Here is a 13,936-nt window from a genome sequence, read left to right on the forward strand (position 1 = left end):
ATGCCCTGATCGTCATGTCCCCCTTAAACAGGATGCAGTGTTTGCTCATTTGTTCCATGGGGGCAATAGAATGCCACCCAGTAACACAGTACATCCCCAGGATGCCAACCATGCTCTTTCCTGTTCTACCATGCAGCTACAGTCTTCCTTCCAGTGTGCTGCATCATCATGGCCAGCTGCCTGACATGTGACAGTCTTCCGGTCCCCCATCACATCTCCTTTCAGGGATGGCTTCTGCCACTGCTGAAAATTAGGGTTCTTGGAAAGTGGAGATAAGTACATGGGATTTGAATTGAATTGGGGAATGTTCTTGGGAATAACTTTCCTGGACAGTAAGAGAAAGTAAATAGTACAAGAAGACAGACAAAGAAACATCATCATCCTCATTGAGATCTCAAGGTTAGTGCTAAAACAAATAACAGTAATGGCATCTAAGTAAACTTGTGTGTCATCCATATTGGTATGCTGGTATGAACTTTGATATATTGACTCTTCCAAGAAGGAAACACCAGTTGAATACCATTGACAAAGAGTCCTGCCAAGGCTGGCTCTTCTTCCTCTTATTCATGTGTAGGAACATGTTTTATTCTTCTAAATTCAGTGACTACATTTCAACAGTTTTCTTACAAATGCTAGTATTATTTAATCCTTTTTTAAAGCTCTAAAATCCCTTTTTCTTTTTTCTTTTGTTTTTATTCTTTAATTTTTTTTCACTCCAGTTTTTATTCCCCTCCCAGTCCACCCTCTGATTGTTCCATATCCCATACCTCCTCCCCAACCCACCCCATCTCCAAGAAGATGTTCCAAATCCCCCAACTTCCCATCCCCAACCCAACAGACCTCCCCACTCCTTGGGGCTTCAAGACTCTGGAGGGTTAGGTGCACCTTCTTTCACTGAGTAAAGACTTGGCAATCCTCTGATGTATATGTGTCGAGGGCCTCATATCAGCAGGTGTGTGCTGCCTGGTTGATGACTCAGTGTCTGAGCAATTTCAGGGGTCCAGGTTGGTCTTCCTATGGGGTCACTTTTCTCCTCAGCTTCTTCCAGCTTTTCCCTAATTCAGCTACAGGGGTTACCAGCTTCCATCCACTGGTTAGGTATAAATATCTGCATCTCACTCTTTCAGCTGCTTGTTGGGCCTTTCAGAGGGCAGTCGTGCTAGGCTCCCATTTGTAAGCACACCAAGGCATCAGTAATAGTGTCAGGCCTTGGTGCCTCCCCTTGAGCTGGATCCCAATTTGGGCCAGTCACTGGATCTCCTTTCCCTCAGGCTGTTCTCCATTTTTTGACCCTGCAGTTCTTTCAGACAGGAACAATTCTGGGTCAGAGTTTTGGACTGTGTGATGGCAACCCCATCCCTCCACTTGATGCACTGTCTTTCTACTGGAGGTGGACTCTCCCCACTAAGGTCCCTCCCTTTGAGTCCTTAGTCTCTAACCCCCAGTTCTCTGGTATATTCTAGAGGGTCCCCCCACTCCCTGAGTTGCCCGTTTCTATTCTTTCTGCTGGCTCTCAGAGCTTCAGTCCTGTTCCCCCACCCAATACCTGATCCTGTTCCCTTCTTTCTCTCCAGGTCGTCTTCTCCACTCAGGTCCCTCCCTTCCCCTCGTGCCCATGATTGTTTTCTTCACCCTCCCATGTGGGATTGAGGCATTCTCACTTGGTCCCTATGGCTTGTTAACCTTCTTGAGTTCTGTGGATTGTATCCTGAATATTCTGTAAATTTTTTTGGCTAATATCCACTTATTAGTAAGTACATGCCATGCATGTCCTTTTAGGTCTGAGTTACCTCACTCAGGATATTTTCTGGTTTCATCCATTTACCTGCAAAACTCATGCTGTTCTCATTCTTAATAGCTGGATAGTATTCCATTGTGTAAATGAGCCACATTTTCTGTATCCATTCTTCTGTTGTACAACATCTGGGTTGTTTCAAGTTTCCGTCTATCACAAATAAGGCCACTGTGAACATAGTGGAACACATGTCTCTGTGGCATGGTGATGAATCTTCTGAGTATATTCCCAAGAGTGATATAGCTGGGTCCTCAGATCTATTTCCAATTTTCTGAGGAAACTCCAGACTGATTTCCAGAGTGGTTGTACCAGCTTGCAATTCCACCAGCAATGGATGAGTGTTCTTTCTCCACATCCTTGCCAACATGTGCTGTCTCTTGAGTTTTTATCTTAGCTATTCTGATTGGTGTAAGGTGGAATTGCAGGGTTATTTTGATTTGCATTTCCCTGATAACTAAGGACTTTGAACATTTCTTTAAATGCTTCTCAGTCATTTGAGATTTGTCTGTTGTGAATTCTCTGTTCTATACCCCATTTTTTATTGGGTTGTTTGGTTTCTTGGTGGTTAGCTTCTTGAGTTCCTTATATATTTTGTATATTAGCCCTCTACCAGATGTGGGGTTAGTTTTTCCCAATCTGTAGGTTGCTGATTTGTCCTATTGACTATGTCCTTTGCCTTCCAGAAGCTTTCCAATTTCATGAGGTCCCATTTATCAATTCTTGATCTTAGAACCTGAGCCATTAGAGTTCTGTTTAGGAAATTTCCCCCTGTGCCAAAGAGTTCAAGGCTCTTTCCCACTTTCTCTTCTATTAGATTCAGTATATCTGGTTTTATGTTTAGATCATTTTTCCACTTGGAGTTGAGCTTTTTGCAAAGTGACAAATACTGATCTATTTTTATTTTTCTACATACAGATTGCCAGTTAGGCCAACACCATTTATTGAAGATGCTTTATTTTTCTATTGTATATTTTTGATTGCTTTGTCAAAGATTAAGTGTCCACAAGTGTGTGGTTTTATTTCTGGGTCTTCAGTTGTATTCCACTGTTCAACCTGTCTGTCTCCGTACTAATACCATTCAGTTTTTGTAACTATTGCTTTGTAACACAGCTTGAGGTCAAGCACAGTGATTCCCACAGAAGTTCTTTTATTAGTAATTGTTTTTGCTATTCTGGGCTTTTTGATTTTCCAGATGAATTTGAAAATTGCTCTTTCCATGTCTTTGAAGAATTGTTTTGGGATTTTGATGGGGTTGCATTGAATCTGTAGATTGCCTTTGGAAGGATGGCCATTTTTACTATATTATTCTGCCAATCCATGAGCATGGGAGATCTCTCCACTTTCTGAGATCTTCTCTGATTTCTCTCTTGAAAGACATGAATTATTGTCATACAAATGTTTGGTTAGAGTTACCCCAAGATATTTTATATTTTTTGTGGCTATTGAGAAGGGTGTTGTTTCCCTAATTTCTTTCTCAGTCCATTTATCATTTGTATAAAGGAAAGCTACTGATTTATTTGAGTTAATTTTATATCCAGTCACTTTGCTGAAGTTGTTTACCTGCTGTAGATGTTCTCTGGTAGAATTTTGGGGCCACTTATGTGTACTATCATACCATCTGCAAATAGTAATACCTTGACTTCTTGTAACCCCTTAAATTCCTTTTATTGTCTTATTGTTCTAGCTAGGACTTTGCATTACTATATTGAATAGATATTGAGAGAGTGAGCATCTTTGTCTTCTCTCTGATTTTAGCGGGATTGCTTCAAGTATCTCTCCATTTAATTTGATATTGGCTGTTTGTTTGCTATAAATTGTTTTTATTATGTTTAGTTATAGTCCTTGAATTCCTGAGCTCTCCAATACTTTTAACATGAAGGCATGTTGTATTTTGTCAATTGTTTTTTCGGTGTCTAAGGAGATAAACATGTGATTATTTTTCTTTGAATTTGTTTATATAATGGATTACATTAATGGATTTTCATATATTGAACCAACCTGTATCCCTAGGATGAAGCCTACTTGATCATGATGAATGATGGCTTTGATGAGTTCTTGGATTCAGTTTGCAAGACTTTATTGAGTATTTTTGCATCAATATTCATAAGCAAAATTGGTTTGAAGGTTTTTTTTTTTTTGCATCCTTGTGTGGTTTAGGTATCAAAGTAATTGTGGCTTCATAGAATGAATTAGGTGGTTTTCCTTCTATTTCTCTTTTATGGAATAGTTTGAGAAATATTGGCATTAGCTATTCTTTGAAGGTCTGGTAGAATTATGCACTAAAGTCACCTGGCCCTAGGGTTTTTTTTTGGTTGGGAAGTTTTTAATGACTTCTTCTATTTCCTCAGGGAATATGGGCCTATTCAGATAGTTTACCTGCTCTTGATTTAACTTTGGTATGCGGTATCTGTCTAGAAAATCATCCATTTCATCTAGATTTCCCCATTTTGTTGAGTATAGGTTTTTGTAGTAGGAGCTGATGATTTTTTAAATTTCCTCAGTTTCTGTTGCTATAGCTTCTTTTTCGTTTCTGATTTTGTTAATTCTGAAACTGTCTCTGGGCCCTTTGGTTAGTTTGACTAGGGGTTTATCTATCTTGTTGATTCTCTCAAAGAACAGGCTTTTGGTTTTGTATTTTTCTCTTTGTTTCTATTTGGTTGATTCTAGCCCTAAGTTTGACTGTTTCCTGCCTTCTATTCCTCTTGGGTATGTTTGCTTCTTCTTGTTCTAGAGTTCTCCGGTGTGTTGTTAAGTTGCCTGTGTAGGATCTCTCCAATTTCTTTATCAGGGCACTTAGTGCTATGAATTACCCACTTTGCACTGCTTTCATTGTGTCCCATAAGTTTGGGTATGCTGTGCCATCATTTTCATTAAATTCCAGGAAGTCTTTAATTTCTTTATTTCTTCCCTGACTAAGTTATCATTGAGTAGACAGTTGTTCCGTTTCCATGGGTATGTGGGTTTTCTGTTGTTTTTGTTGTTATTGAAGCCGAGCATGGTGATTTGATAGGATGAATTGGACTGTTTCAATATTCTTGTATCTGTTGAGGCGTGTTTTGTGAGCAGTTAATATGGTCAATTTTATAGAAGGTACTGTAAGGTGCTGAAAAGAAGTTATATTCTTTTGTTTTATGGTGAGATGTTCTGTAGAGATCTGTTAAATCTTTTTGGTTCATAATTTCTATTAGTTTCACTACTAGAAATTCACACTCTTTGTGAGAGTGGGGTGTTGAAGTCTCCCACTATTATTGTATGGGGTTCAAAGTGTGCTTTGAGCTTTAGTAAAGTTTCTTTTATAAATGTTTTATTTTGAACCATATCTGTATGAATCTGTTAAAATGTTCTTTTGGCCAGAAACTCTCTAAGTGAGGCCTGCAAGACAAAACTGCATCTCTCAAGCCTCTGCAGCTTTGAGCAGCTTTGAGGCAGCTCTGAGCTTTGTATTAACTCAAATGTAAATCTCCTGATCTGAGTTTGTTATCTCTAAGGCCAGACCTACACCCACCGGTCCTGTAAAGAGTAACCAGACCCCATTGTATGAAGGTCAAATAACAAAAGGAACCTGTAATATCAAAGCATAACTACAATTTGTTGAAAGCAAAACCCAGTTTTAAATAATCTTTTCTCCTTAAAATTAATGGCAAATATATTTTTATATTGTAAAGTTTGTCCATCATCTTGTGTTTGAATGTATGACTTTGTAACTATTGACGAGACATTATTTTAAATCGTATTTCTTATAAGTCCAATCTCCAGGCCAAGATTTACACAAAACACCAGGTCAATTTAGAAGCATCTTAGAGGCCTGTATTTCCTGGGTTGCGTCATGTCACGTGTAGCTAGTTAAGATGGCTCTGAATCACCAGTTTTAAACTAACCTTTTCTTAAAAACACTATACCTTTTAAATTATAACCAATTAATTTATAACTCTATAGCCAAGATATGTAAAACATTTATACCTTTAAGACTAATTAGAAATAAAAATGAAGTGATCATATAAATCTCATAAATTTAAACCAAATACATTTTTTTTTCTAGCTGTAACTTCAGGGGAATAAAGCACTTTGAACACAATCATCATCATGATAGAAATTTTTCTAGGAGAATTAACCATTTCCACTTGTCCGGCACCTGGCCCTTTAAGAAGCAGCTTTTTTCCCCAGCTGTCTTTGACTCCTACCTTAGAATGTGAGGCACCTCAAATTAGCCTCCTCTGTGTAAACCACAATTGGCAGGACTGCCAGCAAGATAACGCCTTTTTACCATTTTTTTTTCACATAAAACATAAAAACAACCAATCATTCAGCCAAACAAAACAATAGACAACATGAATTGACACACATATAGACAAGTTTTGGTGCACCAAAGACGTACAATAGACAGCGAGGGAACTTGATGTCCCCAAAAGATCCAAATATCTTAACCTGAACTAAGGAGATCTCCAGTAGGTTTCAGAGAGAAAACAGGATGTCTCCCATTTTCTTCTCCTTTCCAGGAGAGTTTTGAAATAGCTTCTAACCATTATTTTCTTTCTTTTTTTTTTTTTTTTTTGATACCGTGTCCTACACATGGAAAAACTGCTTTTCTGCAACCTGCTTTTCTCTTGTTTAAGATTTAACAAGGGGGAAGGAGGATGCCTAGTCGAACACACACTCCTGTGGAGAGGGGAGGAGAGCCCAGGTCTTACATGCTGCCCATGAGCAGTTTTTCTCCGGCCACCTCAGCAGCAGTCTCTGATTTCTACCTGCATGGGTCTCCCCTGTCCATTTTTGCCTAGTCCCTGTCCAGGGAGATAGCCCTGGGAGAGCATTTGTTGAGCAATAACCTCATTGGGACTATACATAAGGACTTTCATTTGAGAGTGAATGTCTCTTCCCCAGAGGTTAACAGGCAGACCAGGGACCATGAAGGGCTGAGTAGAGCCAGTATTTCCCTCTGTCCTCCCAAGTCAGCAACTTTGAGCTCTGGAGAGTATTTTTTTGATTGTCCAATCCCCTGCAGATGGGTCAGAGAGGCTTGCAATAGGCCAAGCAGGGGGCCAAGCACATTGCGAGATCACAGTAGAATCGGCACCTGAGTCTAAGATGCCCTCAAAGCTTTTACCATTTATTTTAAGGCTGAGTATAGGACGATCTCTGGTGATTGCCTGGACCCAGTTAAGGTCTGAGGGACTTGGCTGAGAGGAGCCACGCTGCATGCCTATCGCCGGGTATAGGGTGGCGGGCCACGTGGGGGGGGGGCTTGTTTTGGCTCTGGCTTTTTCTAGGCATTTGACTTTGAAATAAATCTTGAAGTTAGAATGACCATTTGTCCCTCGTAGCTCCTTTAAGAGGACTGCTTGCTCTCTGCAGCTTTTCTCCTCCAAGTTGGCTTTCTCCCCAGGGGTTCTCTAAACTTAATGACATATCAGCAAGGGATGGGTCCCTCAGGAGCGGAGGATAAAGAGAAGTTACAGGAGCGGATGGCGGGGACTCAGACCTGTCTATAACGACCAAGGAAGGTTTTGGAGAGTTCTTTTTATGGGAAAGCAAGGTCACAGAAGCTGCCTGCGACAAAGGGTGGAGGCAATATTCAGCAGGGTCCTCGTTCGCACTCTGAATGAGCCTCCAGGAACTAAAGAATGTATCAAACATTGGTTCAGCTGTACCTGTTTTAAAAATCTTACTAATTTCTTTGCCAACCTTATCTCAAGTTAGTGGGTGAATATCAGGTCCACTTAAAATTAACCAAGGACATTTCTCATGACAAAACAAAAGTACTTAATTAAATCTTTTTTCTTAACTCTTACTCCTTTCTCCCTGAATGATTGCTTGATTTCTCCTATGAATCAAGCCTCTTTAGCCTCTTTTTTTTTCCCCAATGACAATCGGACGACAATGTTTGGCCACTCACCTGCCTCTCCAGCGACGCACGAGCGATGTGGTCTGTGGGGTCCTTGATTCCTTTTCCCGGGATTTTTCCTCCGTCGTCCGGTAGTTGACCGTACTTCGGGTCCCTGGTTCGGGCGCCACTGTAACCCGTCCAGCGGGTCAGTTATTCCAGGGTTCCGAAGGGGTGCTACCTGCAGGTCAAAAGGGGGGGAGAAGGAGGGAGGCCAAGCACCAAGAATGACAAGCCAATCTGAGTTGTGTCAAAGCCTCGTTTAATGTTCTGGGGTACACAGGTTTTAAGGCTTTCAGGATAGGCGTACCCCAAGGTAGGGACAAAGGAAGGAAGGGCAATTAGCAGTTTCAGCAGGAGGAGATAAGGGTCCTCCGGTGGAGACAACAGGTGTTTGCACAGGCCGGAGCCTGCCGCAGTTATCTCAGGACTTCCTTCCACCGCAATTACTGGAGTCGGTGGGTGATGGTGCAGGCAGGATCATTCTGTAGTTATCTTCGAGACAATGACTAAACCAATGCCCACGGGAGAGGCTCTAGTTAATTGTTCTTATATTTTAGCAGCCACCACCTTAGGGCCATGAGTAAGCAATAGTCTGAATAGCTCAGGATGGCTTCCCACAGGTGCCCTCGCATTTGGGACATAGATGTTCAGAATTGAGACTTTCTCTTAGAGGATTTTTTTCCTTTCATGAATATGAAGTGTCTTCCTCATCTTACTTGATAATTCTTGGTTGAAAATCTATTTTATTGCATATTAGGTTGGCAACTACAGCTTGTTTCTTGGGACCACTTGTTTGAAGACTTTTTTCCAGCCTTTCATTCTGAGGAAGTGTCTGTCATTCCTATTGAGGTATGTTTCTTCTATGCAGCAAAATACTGGTTCCTGTTTGTGTATCCAGTTTGTTAGCTTATGCCTTTTTATAGGTCAATTGAGTTTGTTAGCTTATGCCTTTTTATAGGTCAGATTGTTAGTTGCTGTTTCGTTTGTTGTTGTAGGTGGCATTATGTGCATCTGATTCTTTCTTTTGGCTTTGTTATGAGATTATTAATATCTTGTTTTTTCTTTGGTATAGATACTCTCCTTGTGTTGGAGTTTTTCTTTCAGAATCCTCTGTAGGGCTGGATTGGTAGATAGGTATTATTTGAATTTGGTTTTGCCCTGGAATATTTTGGTTTCTCATCTATGTTGATTGATAGTTTTGCTGGGTATAGTAGCCTGGGCTGGCATTTGTGTTCTCTTAGAGTCTGTGTGACCTCTGTCCTGGCTCTTCTGGCTTTTAGTGTCTCTGTTGAAATGTCTGGTGTAATTCTGATCTGACTTGATTATGCTACTTGGCCCTTTTCCCTTGCAGCTTTCAATATTCTTTCTTTGTTCTGTGTATTTAGTGTTTTGATTATTATGTGACAAGAAGACTTTCTTTTCTGCTCCAATATATTTGCTGTTCTATAGGCTTCTTGTACATTTATAGCCATCTCTTTCTTAAGATTGGGGAAGTTTTCTTCTATCATTTTGTTGAAGACGTTTTCAGGTCCTTTGAGATTTGATCTTCATTCTTTTCTATTGCAGTTAGAGTTGGTCTTTTCGTTGTGTCCTGATTTCCTGGATGTTTTGGGTTAGGAGTTTTTAATGTTTTGAAATTTCTTTGACAGTTGTATCAATCTCTTCTACAGTATCTTCTACACCTGAGATTCTCTGTCCAATCTCTTGATTCTGTTGGTGATGTTTATGGTAATTCCATTTCTAGGGATGCCTCCATTCATGTTTTCTTTATTGTTTCTACTTCCATTTTTAGGTCTTGGACCGATTTATTCAATTCCTTCACCTGTTTGATTGTGTATTCCTTCATTTCTTTAATGTTTTTTTGTGTTTCCTCCTTAAGGGCTTCTACCTGTTTGCCTGTACTTTCCTGTATTTCTTTCAGTGCGTTGTTTATATCCTCCTTAAAGGACTCTATTATCTTCATGAGATAGGATTTTAAGTCAGCTTCTTGATTTTCAGGTGTGTTGGTGTATTCAGGGATTGCTGTGATGGGAGAACTGGGTTCTGATGATGCCCTCGTATATTGGCTTCTGTTGCTTACGGTCTTGTGTTTTTGCCTCTTACCATTTGGTTGTCCCTGGTATTTGCTGGTCTGGGCGTCTCTGTCTGGCACCTGCCTTTGGTGTCCCTGAGTTGTTTCAGGTCTCCTGGTAGGCCAGTGACCCTGACTGTAGCAGACCTCCTGTGGTGCCTTCAGACTGTGGGGTCTTCAGAATGGCATGTAGACTGGTGACTTGTTGACCTGGTGGTTCTTCTGGGAGGCCTCTGGGAAGCCTTCAGACTTTGGAGTCTTCAGGGGGGCAGAGAAGCTGCAGATATGTTGCACTGGCTGCAAGAGATTTCCTGAGAGGCCTTCAGACTGTTAGATTTTCAGAGTAGCAGTCAAGCTGTAGCCCTGTGTGTGGCTGTTCTCCAGGAAGGTCTACAGACTGTGGGATCTGCTGCCCTGTGTGCAGCAGAACTCCAGGGAGGGTTTCCGACTGTTGTGTCAGTTGCCCTGCAGGGCCCCCTCTCCCCAGGAGATCTTCAGGCTGTGGTGTCAGTTGCCCAGTTGCCTTATGTGCCGTGGAACTCCTGGGATGCCTTCAGGCTATGATGTCTTCAGAGGAGCAGACAAGCTGTGGCTCTACCCCAGCAGATGGTGCTGGCCAGAAAGAGAGTGGAATTTTGGGGGTGGGGGTTTTGGGGGTGATGGGTCCAGATTCTACTGTGCTCCTGGCTGTGTGTGCTTTTGGGAGGGTCCTTTACCAGTTGCCTTGAATGTAGTGGAACTCTTGGTATGACTTCAGGCTCTGTATCTTCAAGGGAGCAGAAAAGCTGGCGCTCTGCCTCTGTAAAAGGTGCCAGCCAGAAGGCTTATTTAATCCTTTTAAATAGATTTTTGTTTGTTTATTTTAGATTTGTTTGAACCTAGTACCACACATATACTAGGCAAGTGCAATTGAACTAAGCATTTGTTTGTTTATTAGAAGTCATAGAAACAAAGAACAATTCTTGAAGAATGTAAGTACTGAAATAAAATCTAGCAAACACCAGAAGCTGAGACATGCTAAACACATTTGTTCTTGGACCTAAATGCATGGCCAATACGAATCTATATTGATATTTGTTTCTTCAGCTCTTCAGTGTTTTCTATATGTCTTCTCCCAAAAAAATCACAAGGAGGGAATGCATTTTAGTTCATCGATTTTTTTTTTTTTTGCTTTATAATCATAGCAATGACTTTTTTCCTTTAAATTTATGGCAGAAAAAAAGAAATGCAGAGTGGCTGATGCAATGTGTTGCTTAATTATAAGATACAAATCCTCAAAGGGAGCACTAAGTAATTATCAGATTTTCTGCATCATGTTAAAAGCAATTAAAAGACTTAGAAAAAAATCTGGAAAAATTCCTGGAGCTTGTTATCCCATTCTGGGTGTTTGACTTTTATGTATCTTCCTTATTAAAATGACATAAGACTCTAGATGCAGTGTAGCAGCCACCTAGAAAGAAGTTGGACATTAAGTTTGTATATCAAAAGGCCTAGTCTGTAGGTAGGGGCTCTCTCTACTTCAGACTGGCGTGGAATCCAGCCCCTGATCCTCCTGCCTCAGCTGCTTGCATGCTGATATTGTGTGTGTGCATCACCACACCAGCTCTCTTTATGAACAGTTCAAATTAACAGATTGGCCTAGACTGCTCCATTGTGATTGTGGAGAGCTTTTGGTTTATAGAAATTTGGGAGTACTTGTCACTGGGCTCAAGGAAGTAGGCTCAGATAAGAATATTCACATTTGGGCTAATGCAAGGGTCAGAGTAAACACAGTCAAGGAATGTGTGACTTCCCTTTTGTTTTGGTAATCTGGTAATCTGGGAATCTTATCCCCCAGACCCAGTGACTTTGTTTATTGCTTTGTTTGATTTCTACCTGGTGTGATCTCTTTGTTCTTGGCCGGGTTTAATCACTTTGCCTTTGATCTAAGAACTGACCCTGTTCTCTGCTCGTACCTAGAACGGCATAAAAGCTGGCTGGGAAGAATTAAAGCTGCTTCAGCCTCAGCACTGGCTGGAGCCATGCTATAATGTTGTCTAATTGTCTTTTTCTTTTCAATCCTCACTCCTGCCCTCGAGACCCTTTTGACTGACTGAGCTGGTTTGGTCATCTGATGACCTACACACACACACTCACACACACACACACACACACACCACCCCTCCCATTTTTCTCTTTTCATTCGCTTTTGTAAACTTACTTGGCTGTGAAAAAATTTACATCTTTTGTAAGGAAGATATTTGGCTACATTTTATTTAGTTTTATTTTGGTTTTGTTGTTTTATTTATGTTATTTTTTTAAACATGGTTTCTCTGTGTAGCACTAGCTGTCTTGGTATACTACCCTAGGTATACCACCCTGTCCTCAGACTCTGATACCCTCCTGCCTCTGCCTCCCAAGTTCTGGTATTAAAGGTGTGTGCCACCAACCTGGCTTCTTTCTTTTTTAAAGTTGGTACTTGAGATTTGAATATTCTTGGCCCAGGGAGTGGCACTATTAGGAGCTGTGGTCTTTTTGGAGTAGGTGTAGCTTTGTTGAAGGAAGTGTGTCCTGGGAGCTAGTCTGGGAGCCAGTACCATCAAGATGAGAACATTGCCACGTTCCCGCCTTGATGGTACTGGACTGAACCTCGGAACCTGTAAGCCAGCTCCAATTAAATGTCATCCTTTATAAGACTTGCCTTGGACATGGTGTCTGTTCACAGCAGTCAAACCCTCAGACATTACGAAAAAATCTAACCCAGGGCCTCACATATCTGGGCAATCAGTCTACCACTCAGCTGTATCTTATATTGTCTTCTTTGTAGAAGACAAATATATCTTTGTCATATTTGCTTTTGAGAGAGGGTCTCACATAGTCCAGACTGGCTTTGAACTCACTGTGTTATCAAAGATGGCCCTAAACATCATAGCCTCCTGCCTTCAACTCCCTAACGCGGCGTGTCTCACCATGCCTGTTGATGCAGTGCTGGAAGTCGACCCTGGGTTCTGTGGGGGTTCAGGCAAGCCCTCTAACAGGCTACATCTACAGCCTCTTCATTTGCATTTTAAATGACAACAAATAGAGGGAGAACTAGTTGAAAGCCATTTTTTCATTATGAAAGTGAACTCAGTAAAACTAGAGAACACTATGTGAAAGTCTCCTTACTGGGCAGTTGATGAAAGACTTGAGGCTTGTAGGAGCAGCCAATGAAGCCAGCACTGCCGGCCTTGCCAGGTTCCTCTCTCCTTGGAGTAGTAATTAGAGCTGTTACTCTAGGGAGGTCGGTGAGACAGCAACACAGAATTTGCCATGTTTCACATCCCTGTCAGCCAGGCCTTCCCATTCTGAAGTTTTACAAGCAGTGTTTGTAGCTCAGCATGGACTTTTGCTTCTATTGATCTTGTCTTCTTGTTTGGGCCTGTCTAGAAGATATTTTAGCATCACCCACCCTCCCCCAACACCTGACACATATATAACAAGACACTGTCTCAATGTGTTGCTCAGACTTGTTTGGAACTTACTACATAGCCCAGGCTGGCCTTGAACTCCAGCTTCAGCATGTTTCCTATATCCAGCCTGTCAAAATTAAGAGAGATCTTATTCTGTCATCTAAGATTATATGCTTTCTATGTCCTCCAAGTTCACTACCCTCTGCAATTTTATGCACAACATGGATACATTGAGATGGGTGTCTCATTAGAGTAGAAGGCATCAATAACACGAATTGACTGCTCCTTCTGCTGATGTTGCTGGATCCCCTGAAGGTGGTCAGGGAAGCATGGTTTAATCTGTAGCATCCTCAGTGCCTGTTCATGGACATCTTTTGGATTTAAGGTCAGGTAACACGAACCAAGCAATTCTTAGAGACTGTTTGTATACTCTTCTTGCAGCTAGCTCTAGAGAGCTTCAGAGTTCTCTCCTCTGGCTTCTCAGCAGCTCCAGCCCACTTTCCGGCATCCTCAGGATACCCTCTTAAGAGAGACATTTAAACAAAAACCTTCCGGTATTTACCTTTGGCCCATTTTCTCTCCTTGCCTCCCTCTCCTCCTGGCAGCCAGACTCTGATTCCCAGGTAGGAGGCAAGGGAAGAGGGTAGAAAACAGGATGTGGGGCCGCCCTTTTTGATGTCAATGCACTTCCTCAGGTGAGAGACTTTGGCAAGCCTGTCAGAAAGGAGAGTCACATCTCATGTTTCTGTGAGGTG

The sequence above is a fragment of the Apodemus sylvaticus genome, chromosome 6 (assembly GCF_947179515.1).
Source record: "Apodemus sylvaticus chromosome 6, mApoSyl1.1, whole genome shotgun sequence".
NCBI classification, from domain to species: Eukaryota; Metazoa; Chordata; class Mammalia; order Rodentia; family Muridae; genus Apodemus; species Apodemus sylvaticus.